Below are 15,586 nucleotides of genomic sequence, written 5' to 3'. Positions count from 1 at the left end.
TGGTTTCTTTTCTCAGCAGCAGCTTTGTGTTCATGTGTCAGTCTCATACCTCACTGGGGTGTTTTTGCTTGTACTGAGGAGCCTGCTATGATTGTTCATCTGATTATAATCTGAAGATGAACCAAACGATCAATAGGTCAATGATAACCTCCTCACTCAGCACCTATTCCCACTTGTTTGTCCGCGGATTAAGGTGTGTGACGTCAGCACGCAGAACGTCTGACGGTGAGTGTGTATGTGAGCGGGGCGGGGGGGCTTTGGAAGGGTGGGGGGGATCGGGATTCCTAAGGATTACCCGTCATGCCCCGCGGGTAAAGATGGCGACAGCAGAGCAGGGCAGCAGATCAACTTTCTCTGAGCGGCTCTGAGTGGATTTCCTCCCGACACAGGGAGCGTCTCAGCCGGCTGCTTCACCTCCTGCCACACGCCGCCGCTGCGGCTGCCTCGTCCCTACTCGGATCTTTTCACAGCCGGACCTCTGTTCTCCTCCCCGGCCTCAGATCGGTTTGGAGCCCCCCTCCCTCCCTCCTCGCCCCGCCTGAGGAGCAGATCGGAGCTCCTGCTAAAGTTTCCTCTCCTCTTCGTTCTCCGGGATTTGTTTTTGGAGCTAACCGGAGCCGGGCGGCGCCAGACGGCCGCACAGGTAAGCCCTGACCCGAGCGAGCTGAAGTCATTGAGGAGTGTGTGGAGGTGAGCGGCTCGGATGAGTCGGTTTATTCGGTATCGGTCGGTGTGTGACAGTTGGGTGCAGCTTGTTGAGGTCTGAACTGGGCCACGGTGAGTCCCGCAGCAGGTCTGTGCGGGTTTATCTCATCCTAACGGGTCATTATTTTTGAGGGCCGGTTCGGCCGGTGTCACAGAACCCCGCTGGTTGTCGTGTGTGCCCCCGTCAGCCTGTCAGACAGAACTGAGGGCTGCTGAGGAGCTGGTCAGGTGGTGGAGCCTGAACATCACTGAATCATTCCCTGTGTGTGTGCCTCTGTGTGTATATGTGTATGCGTGTGTGTGTTCACACTTCTTCACATCCACCTGCACTTCTAGACAACCAATCACAAGGCTGGATTACTGAGTGGGAACAATAGTGAAGGGGCTAAGACCCTCAGGGGGCCCCTTGGCGCTCAGTGTCACAGAGTTCAGAGCATCATAAAGAGCCTGATCTCCACCTGCACAGGTAGAACAGAGTCAAACCGTGCAGAGGAGTATCTGTGTCACCAGAACATCAGAGCATTTCACCCTCTAATGTCCGCCCAGTTTGTCTCAGATCTCATTAAAGATTGACAATCTGGATACTCAACGAGGAAACATCCGCAGCTGAAAACAACTCAATGTAAACCAGAGCCTCCACCTTAAAAGCCCTGCAGATCATCCCGGCAGTCATTTCAGAGACTAATGCAGGGGAAGTTGTGATGCCCTTCATCTATTTCCACTTCACCCATTCAGATCTAAAGATACTTTCAAGGTCCTGTGAGGACTTCATCGAGGACCTTGAAATAGTCTTACTTTTATATATTTGGTTGTATGAAATCCACAAGTTAAAATGACATTATCAGCACCAAAAAATGGTATTTCTGTGTCTATGTCGTTGATGTAGATTTTACCAGAAGAACACAAATGTATTTACGACACCTAGACCGAGAGCCCCTTTGTTGACTTCACACAAACAGGCGAAGTTTAGCCGTAAGCAAGAACTGTCCATGTCCTCTGCTTTCTTGGATTTATTTCAGACACTGGAGCTGGACTGTCACAAAAACAGGAGGTTAGAGCAGAAGAAAGCTAAAAAAATATAGGTTAACATATTTGTGATAATGTCCATTCCAACCCACAGTCTGCAGTTATTCTGCAGTGATTTGTTCAAACTTGAGAGTCTGTCAATAAAATGAAGAGTGAGGTTGTGTTAGTTCTGCTTGGTGAGGTTGGAGTTGGTAGATGACACAGAGCACATGTCTGCGATTAACACTAAACAGGCAGCTTACCTTCTGGTCACTAAACTACAAACTAAGTTTACAAAGTTTGATTGTTGTCACGTTTTAAACAATAGCATTTTGTAACTATTGATAAATGCTTTGCATCCTGGGAAAACTTGTCTGTCTTGAACAAAGAGTTATAACAAAGTACACCTTGGTAAGAGTCACATCCTTACAGCAGTGGTTGATGGTGCTCATGGGAAACAGAGTCTTTACAGCTGATTGATTAATGGACAGAATAATTCACCAGTGAGGACAAACCCATAATGAAAGTAATCCCTGGTCGTGGCCTCTCACCACATGAGAGGTAACTGTTCTCTGGAGCGTCTGTCAGTCATTTTGAGTTTGACTCACCAACTGTTAATGAAAACTGGGTGCAGCTCACCTAAAGGTTAAACGTCTGTCAGGATGAATACTCTGCTTGGCTCTGGGTCTCGTGGTGATGCTGAAGGTTGTATTATTCAGTGTGACAGCTGGGGCTAAATTCCTGACATCTCAGACCTGGTCCTGATCCTGATCCATTAGAAAGGGCTGGTTTAACTGTGAAAGATCCACAGAAGGTTATCTGTGGGGTTGGGGGAGCAGGGGGATAGGAGTGGGTATAAAGTCACTTACTGCTGACTGAGGGCGCTGTGTGGACAAGTTTTTACACTTTATGATAGAAAATGTTTGCTGCGTTAAAGAAATCTCTGCAGTTGTGTTGAAATCCCTAATCAAACAGCAGCTTCTGAATATTTACTCTCTGTGTGTGTGTGTGAGCAAATGTGTGTGTGTGTGTTTAACTGTGTGTGAAGTCATTGATTTAGATCTCTCTGCAGTGCTGTTTTTTTCACTTAAAAATTAGAAAATTAGCTTCAGGAGAACACACACACACACACAAATACACACAAAGACTTCTCTCTCTTCGATGAATGACAGCCACAGGAGTCACATCAGGAGACTTGATAAGTTTGGGCTCAGAGAGCTGAGCTGCTGCAGGTAGAGGAGAGAGATTGATGCATCATAAAGTCGACACGTTTGTTTTTTGTTACAGCACTTAACAAGACTGTATGCTCAGAGGTGATCTAATTCAGCGTGATAAAAAATGAATTATGATACCTACTTTAACCAGCAGAGGGCGCACACACATGAACATCCCTCTTTTTCATATCATCACGTCTCTTTTGTCAGTAGCTGAGAGGCAGACATTGCGGCAGCAGGAGAAGATTAAACAGCTGAGTCTTGTTTCCTATGTATTAAGGATCCTCCAAAATGAAATTTGCAGACAACTTTAGCTTCTTTCTGTCGTTGTCCGCATGAGAGTATCATCTGCTAATTACAAACTAGTGGACAAGTCAGAAATTGAAGAGCTCAATGTTTTAGAGTGATGCCTGAATTACACCACATACATCTGCAGTGCAGACTGACAAACAGCTGGGGTCACCGACTGAGGAGTTCCCACGCTTCCCACTCCATTGATAAGTCTCTTTATTCATGTCGGGCTGTAAAACCTCAAACCTGTTGACTTCTGGTCTGGCTCTGCTCATTATGTCAGTTTAGCATCATAGTCAAGCTAAATACGAACTGATTTTGACATAGTCTGTTTTATTTTGAAAGTCTCTGGGTGTTTTTCATAGACTGTAAAAAAAAAATGGACGTCCGCTCGCTCGGCTCAGTGAGGTCTCCACAAAAACTGCTCCCCCTGGTGACTGGCTGCAGTATAGGTTTAAAAATCCGGCTCTTTTTTCTGACAAGTTTCGTTTTCATCAGTAATACGAAGTTAAAAACGAGGCTTTATGTAACGTTTAATGATGATTGACAGCTGCCGTTCTCGTGTATTTTTTTCAAGGATTATAAAATATGTTGGGAGGTAGAGTCAGGAAGTGATTAGACTCTTGAAAGAAAAAAATAATTATTATTTTTGTCACCCAGCGCCACATAGATTCTCCCAGAATCCTTCATTGTCTCTACTGCGCAGACTCTGGCTCCAAACTGCTACAATGACGGCACCTGAGACGGCGGTATTTTGGCTTCAAAACCGTACAATGATAAATGGTGGAGCCACGCTGTCCACTCTATATACAGTCTATGGTGTTTTTAGGTAGCTTCTGGTCCCGACTTCCTGTCCCAGTCGATCTTTCTTACGCTGAGTTTTTGCGTCACAGCTCTGCGTCCGTCAAAAGTAGGATGGCCGTGTATTACCTGCGACACAACGGACCAGCCACGCAGACAGACAGCAACAGAACTGATCCAGTGTGAGTTGACAGAAACTTATTTGATCCGTTTGCCGTGATGGAACGGAGACTCACTGCAGACAGATCTGGTGTATTTTAGTGTGAAACAGAAGTCATAATTTCAAGCTTTGGTTTGGTTTTATGTATAAAGGTGAAGAAATCAGGATTATCTTGTAAAGTTAACTCAACAGTTGAGCAGAAACTGTGCATTCAGAAGGGTTTTAGCTTACCCTGTAGCACAACAAACTGACAAATTCCGGTTTTCAATTTTATATATAGTTAGTTAAAAGGCCCCTACCATGCTTGCTGCAGAAGTTTCTTTTATTTTGACATTATTATATTTTTAAATACCTGGAGGGAAAAGTTATTGATTTCTTTGTGATGATTACAATTGTGAAATAAATTTTCTGTTTTACAATTTAATTTGGTCCAGTTCAGTTTCATACATTCATAAACTGTAATAGAATTAACACAGAGCCATATCAAATATTGACATTTGGCAAAAAATATCATAATATCAAAATTAGGCTATGTCACCCAGCACTCATCTCATTACAGTACGGTGCTGATGTGATGGAAGATCGGGTCATTCAGCAATTTTTGAAACTTGAGCTAAAGTTTAATATCATATATATTTTAGTTCACAAAGCTGGTGGCTCTCCTGATGTCTCTCTCTGTAAAAACACACAGACTGAACTTTGACTCATATTATTGAAAGTTTTACTTGTTCGCTCCTAAGTTTGCAAATTTCTTGTTTTATTTTTATGTATTCAATGTCAAGGTCCCTTTTTTCTCCTTGGGTGACATATTGTTGCTGATAGCACTTGTTGACGTTAGGTCCCAGGTCGTTCCTAAAGATGGCACCGTAAAAACTGTGATGTCACCAATAACCCATGAATTCAGCTGTACTGTGCTCTCCAACAGAAATATTGTCTAGCACGCTCTGTGTTGCGTTGTAAGCATGATGTTTTATCCATGGTCGCACACCTGTTGGAAGAAAAGGGGCGGGGATTAGAATGATTTCTTATTGATTTAAAGAAACACACACCAGAACCAAGCGTTTCGAGGAAGATTGGTTTAAAACCTTCTCTATTGCTTCATTTAAAGAAAATGTAAACTGAAACGTGGTGACGGTGTTTCATTTTGACCACAAACGTGTAAACACATCTTTAATTCCTTTTTTTGGTTTTCTCTCATCTGGTGCTCATACTCCATCCCACATAGTGTAGTGGATTGCACCTGTTAACATTTTGTTCCTGGTCAGTCCCGAAGATGGTACCACAACATGTGTGATGTCATGTAAAACTCATAAATAATCAAATTGTTCTGAGTATGAAACAATTCATTAACTAATCGATAAACCGATTGTGAAAAATTGTCGAGCAGACTCTGAAGCAAACAACCCCATATTTACCATGATGTATTTGTGACTGATGATAATATGAGCTGTATGAGTCTAACAGGTGCACAGCAGCAGGTGGTCCGAGATGAGAAGGGAACAGAAAAAAAGGGAGAAGAAACATTTATAACAGGACATAAACACAGAGAGAGGCTGAGGAAGGAGCATAATATATCCTGTTCCTGAGCAGTGTGAGCCTGCAGCAGCTTAACAAGGGGCTGAACCAAAGCAAGCCTGAGCCGCTCCTTCCTGTGAGCTGCTACAAAAAGAAAAGTTAGGAGCTTAGGAGCAAAGAGTTTCAGGTGGGGATAAAACAGTTTTAATTTCACATTTCTTTTCAGGGGAGCTCAAAGTGTGAGGATACAAACAGTAAAATACTTGATAACAGCTGGTTAAAGTGGAGAATAACATACAGAAATCAATAAAGTGTATAACCAACGTAAAGAAAGACTCAGTAAATCATGAGCTTACTTTACAGATATTCATCAACAGTGATCATATTTATTATTTAAGGACTTCCAGACTGTTGTCATAAAACTCGTGTGGTGTGTTCATTACAGGTGCAGGAGAGTTGGAGGTAAAACTGCTAACAGGAACAAACTCCTGGCTCATATCTGCCTCATGTAACTGAACGCCCTCCTGTCTGCAGCCTCCAGCTGATGTAACATGAGACTGGAGCTGTGCAGGGTTCATGTTTGCTGGCAGGTGATGCACAGACTCCTCCTGCTCAGCGCTCTGCTCTCTGTGTTCGTCCTGCAGAGTAACATCAGAGGGACTTTTCTGTGTGTATGAGTGGTGGTGGGATATGATGAATGAATCAGTCTGCTTGCCTCACGGGGACACTTTCTCTATGCGATTAATGCACATGTTCACATTAGGATGGTGAGATTTAAACAATGGAGGAAAAAAATCATTAAACCAGAAGTATCTCAAGAAGAAAAACGGCTGCTTGATAATTATCTTAACAGCAGAGCTCAGAGCAGACACTTTTATCACAGAACTATGACCCAGATTCAGTGTGAAGAAATAACCAGTCTTGTTGCTGATAATCTCATTCTGATATGAAGGTCATGATGAGGCGTCAGTATAAGAGAGGCAGTTTTAATGATTTTATTAAGGTTAGCATCTACATTAATTCTCTTCTTGCCATTTAGAAGAAGGAATAAGTAAGCTGAGGACACTTTGATTCGAGCTACACAATGTGCTGTTGTATTAGAGCAGGGGTGGCCAACCAGTCCGAGACCAAGAGCCACAAAAATTACTGTGGTACTGCCACGTCACACACGAGATCTTACAAACACACTTCCTCTCGCACATAAACAAAATGACATACAAATAAAAATCAATACATTTCCAATTTTCAAAGCGAGATGTGGAGCTGTGTCAAAGATATATTTCTGTTTTACTGCAGAAGACACAAAGTTCTATTTATCTGTCAATCTATCCATCTATCTATCTATCTATCTATCTATCTATCTATCTATCTATCTATCTATCTATCTATCTATCTATCTATCTATCTATCTAGATAGATAGATAGATAGATAGATAGATAGATATAAGCACATGAGTGATTGAGAGGAGCACATGAAGAGAAGAGAAACTGAAACTTAAGTATCAATCTCATCACCCAAGTATTGTTCAATACTGATCCCAATGTTGGCATCAATACATCAATATTTTAGATTGATAGGCACACCACTACTCATAACAATATATATATATATATATTTTTATGAATGGATCGGAGAGCCGCATACCGAAAGGAAAAGAGCCACATGCGGCTCGCGAGCCACAGGATGGCCACCCCCGTATTAGAGAGTATTCTGCTTTCTTAGGGTGGGAGAAAATATTGATTCACATAAGTATCAAGTTTTTCTTTTAAGATTTTGAATCAGGATTTTTTTGTTCCCATTCTTTTTATTAATTCAAATTTAAAGTCTTCATTTCAGTCTTTGCTTATAAGCTGGGTTGCGAAAAAAACTACCATTTTTCTCCAGCAGAGGGCAAAATGTTTTTCTCTGACTCCCGTGATGTGCAATTTTTAGGGAAATATGGCTCCTAATATGGTTTGTAGACAACATCATCATCATTCAACTTTTTCACAACTTCTGTTGTCAAAAATGCAAACTGAAAATCCCAAATCTGCAAATATCAAAGAAACGCAACTTAAAATCCCAAAACCGCAACTTAAAATTTGTAAAAGAATCAAATGGGGAGAAAAGCATATCGTCCTACAACTACTGCTTGCCCGTATCAATAACATGGATAAATCTGGATATATGAACTACACATGCAATTTTCAAACGTCTATATATTCAAATGTTGTATAAAGCTGCGTTTCCACCAAGCAGTCTGGTTCGGTTCAGTATGGTTTGGCAATGTTTAGAACAGTTAAGCCTGATCCTGTTTGCGTTTCCACAGAAAACTGTGCCTTCTCATGATAGGCGGCGTGTAAGCCAGATGCCGAAAGCCGCAGCTGTTAAACAATAGCGTGACGCCGTAGCAGCGTGTCATAGTTTACCCCGCTAATAAATCCAACGAAGAAGAAAAACACGACACAGTAAACAAAGAGCATAGATGAAGACATACAGCATTTCGTCCCCTCTGTGATTGGCATGTAGCTCTTTGATACAAAGTGCAATCAAGCTTTGTTTCAGAGAAGTCTGTGTGACGCCAGGAGAAATGCAGCTGCTGTTGCACGGTAAGAGGCGATTCTTTCGACCAATCAACAGTCTGCAGTGTTGTAGCTCCACCTTCTGAGAACAGATCGGTTCAGTCTGGCACCCATACGAAAGGGTCCCAAAAAAGTGGAACAGCTCGTCTCGGTTATTTGAGGATCTGTCCCAGGATAAGTCAGTGGAAACGCCACAAAATCTGATCAAAACACTGTTCTGAAACCAGTATGAGATCTTCACAAGATCTTAATGAGACTTGCTGATAGGATGAGGTCATCTCATAAGGATCTCCTGACTTATCAATGACATGTTGGCAGGACGGGCCTCAAACACCAAGGTCTGTCAGTACCTCTGTCATTTGTGTGAAGTTGTCAGATGAAGGCGCCCAGATGTCTGGCAAACAGAATGAAACATGCTAGTCCCTTTTTTCTTTTTTGCTCCATATAAAAGAACCACTCACCAGGTTCTCATTAACTGTGAAGGAAAGTAGAAAAGCTCCTCTGACATCAGATTAGTGCAGCTCTTCACCAGAGCACTGTGTGTGTGTATGCAGGGTCTGTATGTCACCTGTAAGCTAACAGGCCTGCAGTGCTGCTGCTGTCACACTTAATGTCTGCGTGATGATAGAAACAGCCTTCAGCTTTCAGTGGGTGAGTTTAAGTTATCAGAGGGACTTTGCCCTGGTGCTGGTTCGTGCTGTGGTCATGTGTCAGTGGCTTAAAAGCAGAAGTACCGCAGAATTTTTAATATAAGCAGTCGAGTCTTTAATAGTCTTTCTCTGCTCAGAATCTGACGTTACAAAGAGAGGAATTATTAAAAAAATCTGTACCCTCACCTGGAATATCTAACCTCACCTTCAGAGCTCCTCTCTATAAAAGTAGGAACCTCCAGGATGTGGAGATGTCCTGTCATCAGAGGGACACAAAGCCTGAAAACTAAGAATAATTCGTCCTCTTCAGACGCTGCTGTCTGCGTTACGTTGACATAACAAACCAAGTCACTGAGCTTGAGCGCTCAGCTGTGTTTGTGCTGCTGGTGCCTTTTTTTAGACAGGGCTGGACCAGATTATTTCCTGTTTTTTTATTTGTTTTTTTTTTCATTCTATTTTTTTAAGATTATTTCAGGCTTTTATTGAGAGATGAAGCAGATAGAGGAAACAGGAAAGAGAGGGTGGGGGAATCACTCTCGGGATGAGCATTTAAAGCAAAATTACCATTTGTTTGGGAATGTTTTATGGTTTTTCAGGGATCTTTGTTTCATTTTAAAGCTCTGTGAGAAACACTCCAGCAGGTCACTTCAGCTCAGTGCAGCACTTTAACACTTTAACAGTTCAGTGGTAGTTTTTCGAGAGGGACTCAGCAGTAGGAGACGTGTTTTTTATGAAAGTTTTCTTTAGTTTGACTCGGGTTCTGACCTAATCTGAACATTTGATCTTTGAAAGAAGATGTTGACGTGAAAAACTCCCTGAGGGCTGAAGTTCAGTCAGTAAAGCTTCAGACCTCACACAGGTCAGGTCAGAGGTCAGGTGGAGTCTTCCTGCTGTGTTTTTTTCTCTTTCTGCGTTTGGAGCTGAACAACAAATCACAGTTAAATGTCAAACCTGCTGTGTGTGTTTGTGTGTGTGTGAGTTAGTGTGTGTGTTCAGGTGTGGTCAGCTGTCTCCTAAACAAGCAGGAACCTGCAAAAATCTGCAGAGCTTTGATTGGCTGCTGGAGCTGGGCTCCAATGAAAACATAATCCCCCTCAGGCCCTAACATCAGAATTAAACATGTTTACAGTCTGATCCAGGAAGAGGTTTATGTTCCTGTTGCTGATTGTCATCACCCACACATGCACTGATTCTTTGTGGCTCTGTATTCGTTTTTCTGGGTTCCCACATTATCATAACTCATCTCGTGAGCCATGACAGAAGACAGGAGGAGCAAGTTAGTTACAAAAGTAAGTTAATCACCATTAAATAATGAGGAATATGAGGTGTGTTCAGTCTGTGTTGACGCCTGCACTAACGCAAAAAATAAAAACAATACGATGAGTGTGTATCGAACCAGTGTCCCTGCACCTTAGGGAAATGTATGCAAATTACAGCAACCAGCATATAAAACAAACATGCAGAAGCCATCACAATGTGGGATGGAAAAAAGAGCATTTTAAAAATCTAGATGTCCTGGTAATGTCCTGTCTTAAAGCCTTGTGTGTACTCCTGCACTGGTAGCCTATGGGTACATCTGCACAGCCTTCTTTATGTGCAGAAGCCTGACTCCTAATGTAACTACTAGGGATATGGGGATATTATGGAGCTATTATTGTAGCAAAATTATTTGTGTGTGTGTTTGTATAAATGCATCCACAAATATGTGAGTCAAGCCACAAATGTGTAAAATATTTACAAATGCTTGCGCAAATCCTCAAATGTGTGCACTGGGGGTGGGTGATACAGCCTCAAAACTATATCACAGTATTTCAAGGAAATTTGCAATAATGATATTTGTGATGATATGGAAGAAAAAATGAACAACTTCTTATTAGTGGTTGCTGCTTCTAAATAACAGCATTTTTTTTGCACACGTAGTATGGAAGCCTCTTCTCCAATCATTTACTACTACTACACAAGCTTGAAATGTAAACATAGAAAGTAAGTCAGATCCAGAAGAAATCTGACGTTTCGGAGGAGGAAAAGTTAATGTAGCAGATGAAAAATTTTATAATTCTATATGACACAACACACTCTTTCTATAAGGACGCCAACAGAAAGGGGAAGGCATGGACTGAAGGCGCTGAAGTTTAGGGAGGGCCAGATGAGCTTAACATACTGATTAATTACCATGAAAGTATGATGTCATGGGTGGATTCCTGCAGGAACATGTGGTTCTCCTGTTATCTTGGGTATCCAGCGGCTTTGGGCGCTGCGTGGCCCTCAAGCTTTATGTGTGAATGCGGGCAAGGCTGATATAGGATTTTGGACATTCGGATCGACCACACGTTCGTCGTGGTTGTATTCGGCCGTGTGTTTCAGCTTTAGGTGGTGTAACATGTTTGTGTTGTTGCCACCCTTTGCAGTAATAGTTCTCCTGCACATTTTTCATTCAAAGTGTTTGGCTGCGTGTCTGATCTTTGGTCAGCCAAACCACCTCCACATCACTAAGGTAGCTCCTTTTTTAGGCACTAAATCCTTACGTGAGGATCTAGTTGATGTTGCCGTGCTATGTTCGCTCTTGACCATTGTTGTTTTATAGACAGCAGGGAGTGTCATACGTCATTGTGCTTCTGCACTGTAAATATCTTGAAATGACAAATTTATATTGTCAAAAAAATTATACCAGCATTGCTGTAGACTGTGTGATATGGCACACCCCTAGCGTGCACAATCGACACAAATGAGGATGGATTCAACGCAATAAAACGTGCTGTGATATATTTTTTAACAAGAGAGGTCGATATAAAAATTTGACTGTCCTTGCTAATCTTCGTTAAGTCTGCAAGAGCTATGTGTCAACTGTTTATCTAGACTGATAAGGCAGTTTGTCGCCTTTTTCCACCAGAGCTCCACAGTCACTGCTGTGTTTATGTCCAATCAGAGTCACCTTTTGTTTTGAAAAATTTGTAACATTTTAATTTTGAGTTGTTTGAATTTCCCAATGATTGTTTCTTTCCTGGAGAAGGAGATTTAAAAACATGCTTTTTGTTTTTTGCAGCTTAAAGGGGACATATCATGCTTGTTTCTCCTTTTCACTATGCCAGACTAGGATGCCTGTAAAGCATTTCTGCCCTCAGTACAAGTCATTTAGTTCCTTCATTACCCCACAATAGCGTTCTCAATATCCTCAGTTTAGGCCATTCTGAAGATCTTGTTGAAACGCTCCGTTTCCAGAATGACCTCCAGTAACCTCGCAACGTCACAGCCCTTTGTGCTCTGATTGGTCAGTTCTATCAGAGGGGCGGAGGCGGTAGAGCCAGGGGGCGGTTTTTGCAGCATGGCAGTATCTACAACACGCCCCATAGGACGGGGCAGACCGAGCGAGTTTGCTGTTTGCCAAAACTTCACCGTAAGGCATTGATAGCACTAATAAAATGGCAGAGTGTAGAATACGTCCTTTTGTATTGGACCCCGAGTCAGACCCGGACGGTTCTGCAGCTCAGAAGGAAGAAAATCCATGTGGAAATTTAGGCAGACTTCACCAATAAACTATTTCTATAACAGGGCTCCATCCTGCTCCTTCACTTTTCTCTGTCTGTTTTATCCATCATGCTGAAAGTGTAGTCTAAAGATCGCCTCTACCGTCAGTTCTTCACTATGTTATAACTGCCGCATTATTGTGGTCCAGGTTCACAGTGCATGTCAGAACAAGCATGCAAATATCACAGTCTCACAAGTATTAAAACGTCTGCTAAAACTACAGTGTTTTAACTGCTAATTCACCGTGTAAAGCCGAGCTGCTCAGCAGAGCAGAGTCCCTGCATCCAGCACTCAGTCAAGTTAGCCAGAGCTGGTAGGGAGCTTTATTTATACTCAGCTCTTGGTGGGTGTATCCCTCGGTGGTGGTTGTGTGACTAACTGCATCACAGAGGAGGAGCTGCTTTATCAGGTTACTCCAATAAAAAGAAAGGATCCTCGTGTCGTCATGATGTTTGAAATCTCGTGGCCAAATGTCAATGACCTATTTTTAGAGGCATCAAATCTCGTTCTAGGATATCAGAAAAAATACAATATCTCAATTTTTGAAAATTCAGGGGGTGAAAGGTCATCTTTTCAACTTAATTGTATTATATGATATAGCATGATATGTCCCCTTTAATGACAAAAAGTGTGGTGACCACACCTTCAAAACTTAAAGGATGACTTTGTTTATAAGGAAAACAGAAAGGAAGAATAGACTTTGCAGCTCTCCTTATCTGGGAAATGACATGGAAGATTTGCATTTTGAGTTTAGTCCAGTTACAGTGGATACATATCTGGTCCATCTCTATCTCTGCTCCATTACGTGTTGACTACGTTCTCCGTTACCTCAAACAGGTTGTGTGTTCAGTCCAGCATGTTGCAGGGCCACCACACAGCTGGGGATGTGGTACAGAGTTCCTGTGCTTCCCACACCGATGATGATTCTCTCTTCATTCATGCTGGGCTGTCAAACCTCAAGCATGTTGACTCCTGGCCTGGCTGCGATCATGTTCTCAATTTGTTGTTGTAGTAGAGCTAAACGTGATCTTATGTCAAAATTTTTATTTTTCATTTATTTATTTGTTTTTATGTGGCTTGGATTGGTTTGATCCTTGCAGATTGACATGTCATTACTCAATAGAAGGCTTGTGTATCTGATCCTGAGACGCAGCTGGAACACAACAGAGCAGAGTTAAACACGTTGACTTGCATGAAAACCTGGCAGATTTGATGTCATGATTGAGTACAGATGGATTCGGTGTATTTTGGCTGTTAATCTTGAAAATATTGAATCTTATCGTGATTTGAATGAATCATCTGCTGAGTGTATCCTCTCATCATTAGTATCTATGTGTCAAGGTGTGTTGTCTTTTCACAATGATTTGGTGTCATTGACTTGAGTGTGATCTCCACCTGCTGTTAATATCCATGATTAAAAGGTTTCATTCTCACACATTTTCATGTTTGGTCCTGAGGTTTGTGAGAGAACTGCTGAAAAGCCGCGTCCCATTTGGACACCTGTCTTTTGTTACTGTACTCTGTTGAGCTCAGGAGTGATGCAGGCAGCACTTAAAAGCCCAGCCCATCAATCAGCTGCCGGATTCATCTACAGCTAAATAAATCAGCACACCACTAAATTACGGGAGCACTGGCTGTTGTAAATCACATGTTGGCAGCAGCCTCTCACAATATGTCAGCATGAAAACTCTGCAGATGCACAGAAGAGCTGTGTCAGACGCGCTGTTGGTGATGTTCTCAGATGAAAAACCAAACCAAACTCTACGTGTCAGTTTGTCTCTCTGCTCTGTCTGTGCCTCTTGTAGCAGGCATACAGTGTGTGTGTGTGTGTGTGTGTGTGTTATCTGAAGTGATCCTCTGACTTCAGGGCGACACACTGTGTGATGTAGATAAGTGAAACACACGTCGATATTCCCTGATAACCTGTGACATTGTGACAACCTGTGCAGTGTGATCCAACAGCTCTACTATAAAAACTACCTGAACAAGTTTTAACATCTTAGTTCTTAATGAAAACAGATGTTGGGTGCACTCAGGTCATTCTTGACAATCAGATAAAACGACATGAGCACAGGATTTATGAGCTTTGGTTGAGTGTTAATTCACTCATACAGCATGAGCTCAGACTTGTGAGTGGGTAGGGTGTGGGGTAAGGAACCACTTCACTTCTGTCCATTCTTGATTATGATTACAGGATTTCTGAAGACAAAAACTAAAGAAAACTAAAAGTTAGCCTGCTATTATTGTTGGGATATACTTAGGGTCTGAAATTTTTTCTCTGCTGAAAATGATTTATGTGATTAATTTTGTAGAGATGGTGGACACTGGAGCCTAACTGTCGGACAGAAAAAGGACAAAAGAGCAGAAGAAAGAGAAACAGGACAGTGATAGAGCTCAAGCTAAAGGCTAACACAGGGGCTAAACTGTTTGTGCTAATGTTCATTCCAACCCACAGTCAGCAGTTATTCTGCAGTGGTCTGTTCAAACTTGAGAGTCTATCAATAAAATGAATAGTGAGGTTTCGTTAGCTCTGCTTGGTAGATGACTGGCAGGACATAAGCAGGATTCACTGACGTTACACATTACAGACACATTTCAGAGCACTGGGCTTCCAGTGGCGCTCAAGTAGAGCTGGCCACTAAACCGACAAAGTCTGCGTGTTGTCATGTTTCAGACTGTAGTGCTAGGTAACTGTTCATAAATACCTTACCGCTGTATCCGTTAAAAAGTTGTCTTAAACAGTTCAATTTACTATTTAATTTTTAATTTACAGGGACAGTGCATATTACTTGACATTTCAGTTAGTATGCCAGAGTTAGCCAAAAGGCTAGTTTTCAACTGTAGTCCCTGGCCAGAAGTTAAAGTAGGCAACCTAAAAAGCACAACATAAATAAAACAGAGCAGAGTACAATGGATGTGGAGTCAGTTATTTGAAAACAAATCACACACTAGTGATCTGAGAGGAGAAAAGGGAAAGAAAAAATAATATTTAAGGGTCAGAGATCAGTACCTTTAACATCTAAAATGATTCCGTACCAATGCAGTACCTGGCAATCGGTAACAGGACTCAACAGTACCAATTTTCAGTACTTTTTTTGTGTTTGTGTGGTAAAAAAAATGTCAACTTGTTCAATAATAAAATATATATATTTCAATTT

The 15,586-nt window shown here is 41.9% G+C and overlaps 1 protein-coding gene across 1 annotated transcript in view; it reads left to right on the top strand.

Moving 5' to 3' along the window:
• Window positions 1–278: 278 nt before the first annotated feature.
• The window catches only part of tjap1 (tight junction associated protein 1 (peripheral)), a 68,924-nt gene continuing 53,616 nt past the window's right edge, over window positions 279–15,586 (top strand). Inside the window, exon 1 of the mRNA XM_074675367.1 lies at window positions 279–643. The gene's annotated coding sequence lies outside the window, so the exon portion shown is untranslated. The remainder of the gene's footprint in view (window positions 644–15,586) is intronic.

The sequence above is a fragment of the Halichoeres trimaculatus genome, unplaced genomic scaffold (assembly GCF_033239565.1).
Source record: "Halichoeres trimaculatus isolate MK-OKI-2021-1 unplaced genomic scaffold, fHalTri1.1 fHalTri1_scaffold_8, whole genome shotgun sequence".
NCBI classification, from domain to species: domain Eukaryota; kingdom Metazoa; phylum Chordata; class Actinopteri; order Labriformes; family Labridae; genus Halichoeres; species Halichoeres trimaculatus.
The sequence above is the reverse complement of the archived record's forward strand: the minus strand, read 5'-3'. Positions and strand labels throughout refer to the sequence as shown.